This window comes from Alosa sapidissima, chromosome 19, assembly GCF_018492685.1.
Source record: "Alosa sapidissima isolate fAloSap1 chromosome 19, fAloSap1.pri, whole genome shotgun sequence".
NCBI lineage: Eukaryota > Metazoa > Chordata > Actinopteri > Clupeiformes > Clupeidae > Alosa > Alosa sapidissima.
The window spans coordinates 23,884,566-23,896,289 of NC_055975.1; the positions used below are offsets into that span (position 1 = coordinate 23,884,566).

Here is an 11,724-nt window from a genome sequence, read left to right on the forward strand (position 1 = left end):
TGTAACAGCCGATGTTGTAGTATCAGCTACGGTGGTGGTAGGAACAGCTGTAGTTGTAGCAGCCGATGTTGTAGTATCAGCTAGGGTGGTGGTAGGAACAGCTGTAGTTGTAGCAGCCGATGTTGTAGCATCAGCTACGGTGGTGGTAGGAACAGGTGTAGTTGTAGCAGCCAATGTTTTAGTATCAGCTAGGGTGGTGGTAGGAACAGGTATAGTTGTAGCAGCCAATGTTGTAGAATCAGCTAGGGTGGTGGTAGGAACAGCTGTAGTTGTAGCAGCCAATATTGTAGTATCAGCTAGGCTGGTGGTAGGAACAGGTTTAGTTGTAACAGCCAATGTTGTAGTATCAGCTACATTAGTGGTAGGAACAGGTGTAGTTGTAGCAGCCAATGTTGTAGAATCAGCTAGGGTGGTGGTAGGAACAGCTGTAGTTGTAGCAGCCAATATTGTAGTATCAGCTAGGCTGGTGGTAGGAACAGGTTTAGTTGTAACAGCCAATGTTGTAGTATCAGCTACATTAGTGGTAGGAACAGGTGTAGTTGTAGCAGCCAATGTTTTAGTATCAGCTAGGGTGGTGGTAGGAACAGCTGTAGTTGTAGCAGCCAATGTTGTAGTATCAGCTAGGGTGGTGGTAGGAACAGCTGTAGTTGTAGCAGCCAATATTGTAGTATCAGCTAGGCTGGTGGTAGGAACAGGTTTAGTTGTAACAGCCAATGTTGTAGTATCAGCTACATTAGTGGTAGGAACAGGTGTAGTTGTAGCAGCCAATGTTTTAGTATTAGCTAGGGTGGTGGTAGGAACAGCTGTAGTTGTAGCAGCCAATGTTGTAGTATCAGCTAGGGTGGTGGTAGGAACAGCTGTAGTTGTAGCAGCCAATGTTTTAGTATCAGCTAGGGTGGTGGTAGGAACAGGTACAGTTGTAGCAGCCAATGTTGTAGTATCAGCTAGGGTGGTGGTAGGAACAGGTTTAGTTGTAGCAGCCAATGTTGTAGTATCAGCTAGGGTGGTGGTAGGAACAGCTGTAGTTGTAGCAGCCAATGTTGTAGTATCAGCTACAGTAGTGGTAGGAACAAGTGTAGTTGTAGCAGCCAATGTTTTAGTATCAGCTAGGGTGGTGGTAGGAACAGCTGTAGTTGTAGCAGCCAATGTTGTAGTATCAGCTAGGGTGGTGGTAGGAACAGCTGTAGTTGTAGCAGCCAATATTGTAGTATCAGCTAGGCTGGTGGTAGGAACAGGTTTAGTTGTAACAGCCAATGTTGTAGTATCAGCTACATTAGTGGTAGGAACAGGTGTAGTTGCAGCAGCCAATGTTTTAGTATCAGCTAGGGTGGTGGTAGGAACAGCTGTAGTTGTAGCAGCCAGTGTTGTAGTATCAGCTAGGGTGGTGGTAGGAATAGGTTTAGTTGTAGCAGCCAATGTTGTAGTATCTGCTACGGTGGTGGTAGGAACAGGTGTAGTTGTAGCAGCCAATGTTGTAGTATCTGCTACGGTGGTGGTAGGAACAGGTGTAGTTGTAGCAGCCAATGTTGTAGTATCTGCTACGGTGGTGGTAGGAACAGCTGTAGTTGTAGCAGCCAATGTTGTAGAATCAGCTAGGCTGGTGGTAGGAACAGGTTTAGTTGTAACAGCCAATGTTGTAGTATCAGCTACATTAGTGGTAGGAACAGGTGTAGTTGTAGCAGCCAATGTTTTAGTATTAGCTAGGGTGGTGGTAGGAACAGCTGTAGTTGTAGCAGCCAATGTTGTAGTATCAGCTAGGGTGGTGGTAGGAACAGCTGTAGTTGTAGCAGCCAATGTTTTAGTATCAGCTAGGGTGGTGGTAGGAACAGGTACAGTTGTAGCAGCCAATGTTGTAGTATCAGCTAGGGTGGTGGTAGGAACAGGTTTAGTTGTAGCAGCCAATGTTGTAGTATCAGCTAGGGTGGTGGTAGGAACAGCTGTAGTTGTAGCAGCCAATGTTGTAGTATCAGCTACAGTAGTGGTAGGAACAGGTGTAGTTGTAGCAGCCGATGTTGTAGTATCAGCTAGGGTGGTGGTAAGAACAGGTGTAGTTGTAACATCCGATGTTGTAGTATCAGCTACGGTGGTGGTAGGAACAGCTGTAGTTGTAGCAGCCAATGTTGTAGTATCAGCTAGGGTGGTGGTAAGAACGGGTGTAGTTGTAACAGCCAATGTTGTAGTATCAGCTACGGTGGTGGTAGGAACAGGTGTAGTTGTAGCAGCCAATGTTTTAGTATCAGCTAGGGTGGTGGTAGGAACAGCTGTAGTTGTAGCAGCCAATGTTGTAGTATCAGCTAGGGTGGTGGTAGGAACAGCTGTAGTTGTAGCAGCCGATGTTGTAGTATCAGCTACGGTGGTGGTAGGAACAGGTGTAGTTGTAGCAGCCAATGTTTTAGTATCAGCTAGGGTGGTGGTAGGAACAGGTACAGTTGTAGCAGCCAATGTTGTAGTATCAGCTAGGGTGGTGGTAGGAACAGGTTTAGTTGTAGCAGCCAATGTTGTAGTATCAGCTAGGGTGGTGGTAGGAACAGCTGTAGTTGTAGCAGCCAATGTTGTAGTATCAGCTAGGGTGGTGGTAAGAACAGGTGTAGTTGTAACAGCCAATGTTGTAGTATCAGCTACGGTGGTGGTAGGAACAGGTGTAGTTGTAGCAGCCAATGTTTTAGTATCAGCTAGGGTGGTGGTAGGAACAGCTGTAGTTGTAGCAGCCAATGTTGTAGTATCAGCTAGGGTGGTGGTAGGAACAGGTTTAGTTGTAGCAGCCAATGTTGTAGTATCAGCTACGATAGTGGTAGGAACAGGTTTAGTTGTAACAGCCAATGTTGTAGTATCAGCTACGATAGTGGTAGGAACAGGTGTAGTTGTAGCAGCCAATGTTGTAGTATCTGCTACGGTGGTGGTAGACCTATTTTTCTGGGTGCACGAGACTGTCACTTTTTTAAGTTTTCCAATAAGATCAAGATAAATCAGAGTTAACGCTTGCTCTTTCTGCAGAGAGAAATAAAGAGATACAGTTAAAACCATGTAATAAAAATGGTATAACTTCATGGTAATGAATATAAAAATGACATGGTAATGAATACCACACTGAATATTTTACATTTGTGCATGGTTTATTCTATTAAAATGGAGAGTCATTAATTGAAAGGGATCTTACCTCAATATTAATTTTGACATACAGAAACCAATTGTTTGTCCATTGTTTGACATCCTTTCCTTGATCAACATGGAGATCTTGAATGGTAAAATTGTAATATTCAATTTAGAATGACACTGTAATACAGTGTTCCCAAACTTTTTTTCTGGGGACCCACTTTTTAAAAATGACAGACCATCGCGACCCATTTCACTCTAAATCTACCCTGCAACCACCAATATTGTTTTAGGCCACAGGTTCTCCAACTTTTCTATGCCTCCCCCAACCATACATTGCTATAGGATCTAGATAGATAGATCCTGCTTTGAACACGGTTGTGTTGCATTTTGAGCACCATCAGCGTGAAAAGTTGGAAATGACTACTGAAAAGATACGTTTTAATGCGCATCCGAGAGTTCTCGCATGTTGCGCATTCGTCAGCATAGTAAGCTGTTCCTGTATTTCTAATTAAAATATTGTAGGCTACGTTGCGTTGCAGACAAATGGGTCCATAACACTGTGGACGTCAATTCTGATGTAAACAGCAAATAACTCAAGTCGTTATATTGTATTGTTGTATTATATTATATTGTATAGTCGTTATATCAGAACAAGAGGCTTTTGCGCAATAGCCGGAAGAATGCACCTTTACTTTGGAGTTAGCGAGGTAGAAAACGAGAGAAATGATAGCTTCAGCGAAAGTTCTACTAGGAAGACTCGTAGTGTAGCTTACTCCTCCCATGCTTACACGGAGCCAATCTTAGCGTTGCCTACTTTCGGGAAAGCCCTGCAATCTGATCATTCACTCATTCAATCAGCGCTAGCCTATAGGAATTCAGTGGGCTCTTTAAATATGTACCACCTAACACTGATTCTGCTTCTCAGTACGCTGACTTTGACGTCCTAGCTCAGGCTTCCGCGTGGACCTGGGCTCTCTGCATTTTTACATTCGCCCCTTCTGCCCTCAGTGGCGTTACTTGTTACAATCCTACCGCGCTCGTTGCTGCGCTGTTCAGACCTGTGCGTCCTTCAGTCAGGGCCACTGCATGTCGCTTCATCGCTAATCTCTGCCTATCGGAGCCAGTCACGCTCACGCTGTTGCAGCCTTCAATTCACGATAGCCTACTGCCGGGTCGCCATCCTCGCGCAACTCTGTTGCAGGCCCATGTCGTTTTCGGCAACAATTTCTCAAGCTTCAGCGTCTGGTTGGTAAGGTTATCGTGCTTTCTTCCCAAGCTCCTCGAGCTGGGCTACACTCTACCCACAGTCATGCAACCTGCTTGCCAACGATATTCGGCGGGCAGCAAACAAACTGACTTCTCTGACACGGTTTAACTTTCACTTAAGCCTCCTTACATAATTCCTGCTGATATTATAATCCTTGCGATTTGTGCTGTAAATTGCTGGCCTGCACCACGCTGCCGTTGAACCCAACCCTGTATTAAGACCTGTTTAATTGATGTTCTACACTCATTGTGGTTATCTCGATGTCTACCTTGGTTGAGCGTCGTCAAACCAGTTGTCTTTTTGTGTAGCCTTTTAATTTGCCTCGCTGCTCGTTGGGCTGCATAGGCTTTAGGCTAGGCTACTCGTCTGCTGGACCTTCGGTTCAGGTATCACTCCTTGTGCATGGCTGCGGGAAGCCAGTTCATCGTTGCATTCATTTAATCATCTGGGATTGCGTCCCATACCTTCTGGTAGGAAGTCTACACGGCCTTCCTCGGGTGATTCTCTGCATGCACTTGCTGTTGCTCAAACTACTCTCAGCTACCGCTGATCTGTCATGTCCCAGGTATGCCGTGACGTCCCCGACGTTCTCGGCTATCAGGGTTCTCAATTTTGGGGGGTCTTACACCAAAGCTCGAACCAAAATGACGGCACGCCGGCCCATGGTCATCAATTGCCAGTATGTCACACAAGCTATTATCTAGGCAATAATAGGCGTTTTCTTTTCAATGCCCGTATTATGTCAGTGTTCATGAGCTGACACCACAGTGTGGGCTCATGCCCACATGGTTGAGCTTTTAATTAAGAAGCTGTGTCATTCGTGTATGTAACATATCCTTCTAGCGTCTTTTGTATGTTTAAAATGTATTTTCTGATTCCGTATTGTGTATTGGGTTCCTAGGAATTCTATGGCAGGCCTCACTTTGCTCACTGCCCACCAGTGGGTCGCTTCAGCACTCCATATATTGGTTTTAATGGTTACCGGCTGTTCATGATTATGTCGGCAATTTTACATTTTGCTAGTTGTGGTTTAAATGGTGGCCTATGCTGGAAGTTCGTTGATTACGACTACCAACGTAGCCGTTGGCTGGTTGTTTTACCGATGACGATGCTACATGTCGCCTGTCTAACCACTCCTTCCTTCTCGCAGGTCAAACGGAGCGGTCCATCATCACTGGCAGACTCAAGTCTCCTTCAGGCCAACGCCGCGCCCTTCAGGCACTCTCTTTAGACACAACGGGTCTCTGCGTGTCCACGTGATTTCAGCCCATCTAGTCATGCCATCAGTCACATTGATTGCTGACTCGAATTGCCGTTTTAGCAGGATCCTCTGCAAATGTGTACTCTAATTTCCATTCTCCTATTTTGCCTTGGCTGTTTTGTTTTTGGCAGATATGTTCACCCGAAGTGATCGTGCCAGGGAGGACGTGCAAGTTCCTTTACATTCTCCTCCCAATCTTTAATTTGCTAACCCCTGCAGGTGCATCATGCCTCCCCTCTTCCGTTGAGGGGATGCAGTTCGTCAATGGAGAAGCAGTTCCACATATCACACTAACATCTACTTTCTTACAGGGATGGCAGTGCCGGTTCACAGAATCACGCAATCGTGTGGATCATGTTTCCAGTTCATACTGGAGGGGGGGCCATCCCTCCGTCTTCACAAATCTCCCGAAGGCCAGCGCTTTCGAGGATATCTCTTGTAGCACGGCTTAAAACTAGCCTTCCTAATCCCAGCACTTATCACCTGTCTAGAACTGACTCTTGACTGTGTAAAACCGGCACTCACTGATGCACTTTTCGTTATTGTGCTCTACCTTGTAAATTGTTTTTAATTGCACTGGCATTGTGGGAGAATTGTTTTAGCTTTAACCTGTTTGCCGTCACGTTGGTCTAGGTTGCCCTAGACGCTGGTTGCCCAGCTCACTGTCCAGGTTGCCTTGGACGCCGGTTGCCCGGCTCATGACGCTCGTGTAGGTTGCCCTAGACGCTGGTTGCCCAGTTTGGTCCAGGTGGCCCTGGATGCCGGTTGCCCGGCCGTCATGTCTGTCTGGGTTGCCCTGGACACTGGTTGCCCAGCTCATGGTTCAGGATACCGCTATACGGTCAATGTTAACTGCCTGATTCCGGACTTCGACGCAATTGGATGACACTACGTCTGTCATCTGTTTAGATTGCCTCTGGCCCGCTATATCAGCTACACATATATTGGTTCCCCGCGATGCAAGGGGCAAAAGTTACGTGCATCATACTCTTTGCCAGACTCGAGTCTCTCCCTGAGGAAACGCTTCCGTGAGAACTCTGGATTCCCAGGGTACATTGTCAGTCGCTTTGATTAAAAATGTCCTGGCCACATGGAATGTCACCTGAATGCACACCCCTCCACTCACTCAGGGGCCAGTGCTTGGCGCATGACTAATATAATTTCTACATCCAGTTGGGCGATATGTATTGCTTATTCTCTCCTCATTGCTACCTTTACTCATTGTCTCTCCAGCAGCCAGTTCTAAACTGTACTATCCTGCCACAGTGGTGCAGCTGGTATAGCAAGCTCGCGTTAAGTCATTCTCAGAGCTCCTCTGCACTCTGAGATGCATAAGCACCATGGTGGTACCCCAGCACTCATCTGTTCGTTGTCTCGTCATATTTCAGTTACATATGTTTCTTCCTCCTGTCACATACAGGCATGAATTGTCCTGAAGTCCTTTGTCTACGTCGCAAGGTCATGCTTCCCTCGCATTACTGATGCTGCTCATCTTATTTTGGGGGGCTTTCCAAGAGCAGGTGCTAAGGTGTAGCTCACACGCATCCATCTTGGCCTTGGGTCTGCAGCTCAATGCATTCATCTCACTCTAGCCGCTGCAGGTGAGCTATCGAACCAGAACACACATCTGGCTTCACAAGCACTAGTCTTCTACAAAACTAGTCATAATGCTTATCTATCCTAAATATTAAACCACATGACTTCGATGCGAATATACTCAAGCACCCATATCAACTAACTCATTGCTCTGGTCCCAAGCATCTGCAACCACAAGCTCTATTCCCCTGCATTGATCCTGAGTACATCATGTTTAACCTTTTAACCCTAACCATGTTTTGCTTCCCTGGTCCCCGTTCACTACCTTAAACTACGGCTCACACTTTACCTGATTTTCAGCAGCCATCTAGCTAACGTGCTGCTTAAATGTAACCTCTCTTCAAAGAGGTTCACTTCTCACTCATTCCGCATCGGCGCAGCCAAGACTGCCGGCCAAAAAGGGCTATCCACGTCATCCATCAGGATGCATCAAACTAACTCCTCTTGACATTTTTGATGCTCAGAAGTTGCTCTCCCATGTTAACTCAGGTACCTCATTTTACCTTCACAAATCCTGGTGGCGGTGGTTAAATTCTGGCATTCGCCTTGCACTAATCGCTGAAACATATTGGGGCCCACCATGCCGGTAGCTTGTGGTGATTTAGTCTCAGCCATGGGCATGTTGCCCTTTTCACTGGTTGCCCAGCTCGTTCGACGCTTATGGTTCAGGTCACTTCTCGCCGGTCGCCCGGCTCGTGATGCACGTCTAGGTTGCCCTAGACACTGGTTGCCCAGTTTGGTCCAGGTTGCCCTGGATGCCGGTCACCCGGCCATCACATCGGTCTAGGTTGCCCTATACGCTGGTTGACCAGCTCATGGTTCAGGTCGCACCGTACGCCGGTTGCCCGGCTCGTGACGCTCGTCTAGGTTGCCCTAGACGCTGGTTGCCCAGTTCGGTCCAGGTTGCCCTGGATGCCGGTCGCCCGGCCGTCACGTTGGTCTAGGTTGCCCTAGACGCTGGTTGCCCAGCTCACTGTCCAGGTTGCCTTGGACGCCGGTTGCCCGGCTCATGACGCTCGTCTAGGTTGCCCTAGACGCTGGTTGCCCAGTTTGGTCCAGGTGGCCCTGGATGCCGGTTGCCCGGCCGTCATGTCTGTCTAGGTTGCCCTAGACGCTGGTTGCCCAGCTCATGGTTCAGGTCGCGTCGTACGCCGGTTGCCCGGCTCGTGACGCTCGTCTAGGTTGCCCTAGACGCTGGTTGCCCAGTTCGGTCCAAGTTGCCCTGGATGCCGGTCGCCCGGCCGTCACGTTGGTCTAGGTTGCCCTAGACACTGGTTGCCCAGCTAATGGTCCAGGTTGCCTTGGACGCCGGTAGCCCGGCACGTCTCGTGGTCTAGGTTGCCCTAGACGCTGGTTGCCCAGCTCGCATAAGCACTAAAGTCCAGGTTGCTCTGGATGCCGGTGGCCTGGCTCGTCACGATGTACTAGCTTGCTAGTCACTGGGCGCCCAGATCGTGAAGTGCTTATGGTCCAGGTTGCCCTGGACGCCGGTTGCCCGGCCGCCGCATTGGTCTAGGTTGCCCTAGACGCTGGTTGCCCAGCTCGTCAAGCTTCTAAATCCCACTAAAGCGAAAGCATGCTGCGGGCCCCACTACAACCCTAGGTTTATGGTTAACACCTAGCTACTTTAAAATTCTGTCGGCGTCCTGGCACAACGTCTTCACCCTGGCCCAGTCATGCTGTTTAATTCATCTTGTATGTATACTAATGTCTCTGCTCCTCTCAGAACCAGATTACTGAGTCACCGCCCTGGCGGGCATCACTCATCCTTTTAGGGGTAGGCTCCCCGCCCCTGCCTTCATCCATCGGCAGGAGACGAGATCCTCTCATCGCTGGACGGATCCGAGACGGGGCCTACGCCAAAGACTGTTACCTATTCAGGACTCTATCATGCTTGCATCCAAGCCGTTCCTTTACTAATTAAATTGTTAACTGATTCTATTCTGTCTACTGAGTCTTTCTGGTAGAAATGATAGCTTCAGCGAAAGTTCTACTAGGAAGACTCGTAGTGTAGCTTACTCCTCCCATGCTTACACGGAGCCAATCTTAGCGTTGCCTACTTTCGGGAAAGCCCTGCAATCTGATCATTCACTCATTCAATCAGCGCTAGCCTATAGGAATTCAGTGGGCTCTTTAAATATGTACCACCTAACACTGCTTCTGCTTCTCAGTACGCTGACTTTGACGTCCCCTCCACCTCCCCTCCAGCCACCTCTGCCAGCAGTCCACGTCCATCGGGCACGGTCTGCCTACCACATCTTCCTTCAGCCACCGCCACCAGTTGGTCCCCGTCTCGTCGTGGGGGGTAGGCTCCCCGCCCCTGCCTTCATCCATCGGCAGGAGACGAGATCCTCTCATCGCTGGACGGATCCGAGACGGGGCCTACGCCAAAGACTGTTACCTATTCAGGACTCTATCATGCTTGCATCCAAGCCGTTCCTTTACTAATTAAATTGTTAACTGATTCTATTCTGTCTACTGAGTCTTTCTGGTAGAAATTGTTTTTAGAATTGATTTAGATTAAGTGTTAGTTAGTATAATTTGTATTTTAGTATATTTAGCATATTCTTTATCTTCTACTGTCCTTATTACTTAGTTGTGTTTTTATATTATATACTTTTAATTACTTTTTCTGCTGTTAGTGAATGTGTGTGTGCTACTGAGACCTTGAATTTCCCCTGGGGATCAATAAAGTATCTATCTATCTATCTATCTAAATAGTGTTTAAAATGTCCATTTAAATTGTAGCCTAATATAATGCACTGTTGTGCATTTTAAATCAGAAATAAGAATGTGAGGAGGTTGCTATTAACTTTAAAGATTGCATCTACAATCAAAACTATCTACATGCAAATTGAATGTCCTTATGTCCGGTCTATGGATGTCTGCTTTAGTTGACAGCACGGTCACTAGATTTTAATCGGTAAAGTTGACGAGCTGGTATCTGTTAATGTTAGTGCAAATAGGCGGATTCATGTCCCTTGCAGTTTGCAACTGCGAGGTACTGTACATGGCAGGTGCCCCACAGAACCATTTCATTTTGAGAGGTAGATATCCATGCTCTGGCTCCCCCTCTGCGATGCGTTCGTCCCCCATTTTCATGCGCCAGTTTCATGAGCTTTTATGACAAAACTGAGACTGTGGTAGTTAACAAACTACATCCTAATAGAAAACTGTTAGCTTTCCTGGTATCAAATGACAAATGGTATCAGTTAGGCCTATAACACAACATAAATTGTGCTGGCGACCCAAATAAAATCTCCTGCGACTTTGGGAAACACTGCTGTAATATCTAAAATATCCATCAGATCTTCTGATAAACCCTCAAATTTCGCTGAGCTGCTGGTATTGACACATTCAAAATCATGTATCTCATCATGTTGTCTGACAAATAAGTAGAAAAATACAGAAAACTGTCAGAGTTGATGACTTGAAAGTCAGACTTTTTCCTTGCTAGTGTGACAGAACATAAGTGTGAGGTTGACAACCTTGCTTTGGGCCTAGTGGAGGTTATTTGCAGTACACTCACCAGACACTAAAACGTGCTTCAGAGTGCATCCAAGCAGCTTCACCGTCATTTCATTCTTCTCACACTTCACCACGGGAGCTACAGTCCTTGAAGCTGCGCGTGATGGCGTGAGCTCGAGGCACGCCGCCGCCGCTGTTACATTGCGCATCAGCTCGCGGTCAAAGTACTGCACTGTCACCGAGTGGAATTGCATCCACTCCATCACCTGGAGAAGAAATGTTACAAGACTTAAAATTAATTAAAGAATTAAAATATTATATTCCTTAATAAGAGTGCATAAACAATAAAAATCCATTTCGCTTCAATATTGAGCTTTTCAGATCAAATTAACTTTAACACACACAGAGCAATATAGCTGATATGTCACAAGTCTTCTTTTTGCAAAACACATTTGATTTCATTTTGTATATTGTATTAAGAAAAACTCAAATCTATTAGGCTGCAAAGTAAGAAGTAACATTAGAAATCCCTGATCAACGTGATTGAAATCATTGGTCCAGGATAACCAAAGTAAATGCAAAGTTTACACCTCTTACGATGGAAGAGTTCCCAATCATGAGAGGCCAGACTCTCTTTACAAAGTAGTGTCTGGAAATCAGGCTTTGTTGCCACGATTTTATATTAATTTCTTAAACAAATAATTAGAGGTCAGAACACCTGTGATGCACACAGACCAATATACTTCATCCATCAGGCCTCTTAGGCTATGCCAGCAGCCAGACCAACGGATACCCTGTCCCTGCTGAATCACTGAAGCTAAGCAGGTGTGGGCTTGGTTAGTACTTGAATGGGAGAATTCCTTGGAAAACTAAGTTGCTGCTGGAAGTGGTGTTTGTGGGTGTCCAGTAGGTGGAACTAGGGTCTCCTAGTCCTTTGGATGAGATGTTAAACCGAGGTCCTGACTCACTGTGGTCATTAAAGATCCCATGGCAAAGAGTAGGGGGTTCCCCATTGTCCTGGTCAAATTCCCAACCT

The 11,724-nt window shown here is 46.7% G+C and overlaps 1 long non-coding RNA gene across 1 annotated transcript; it reads left to right on the top strand.

Moving 5' to 3' along the window:
• The first annotated feature begins 4,146 nt into the window (after positions 1-4,146).
• LOC121693706 lies at positions 4,147-6,666 on the top strand. The gene is made up of 3 exons (XR_006025556.1): positions 4,147-4,160; positions 4,672-6,257; positions 6,338-6,666. It is a non-coding gene; the product is annotated as an uncharacterized LOC121693706 (long non-coding RNA).
• The last annotated feature ends 5,058 nt before the right edge of the window (positions 6,667-11,724 follow it).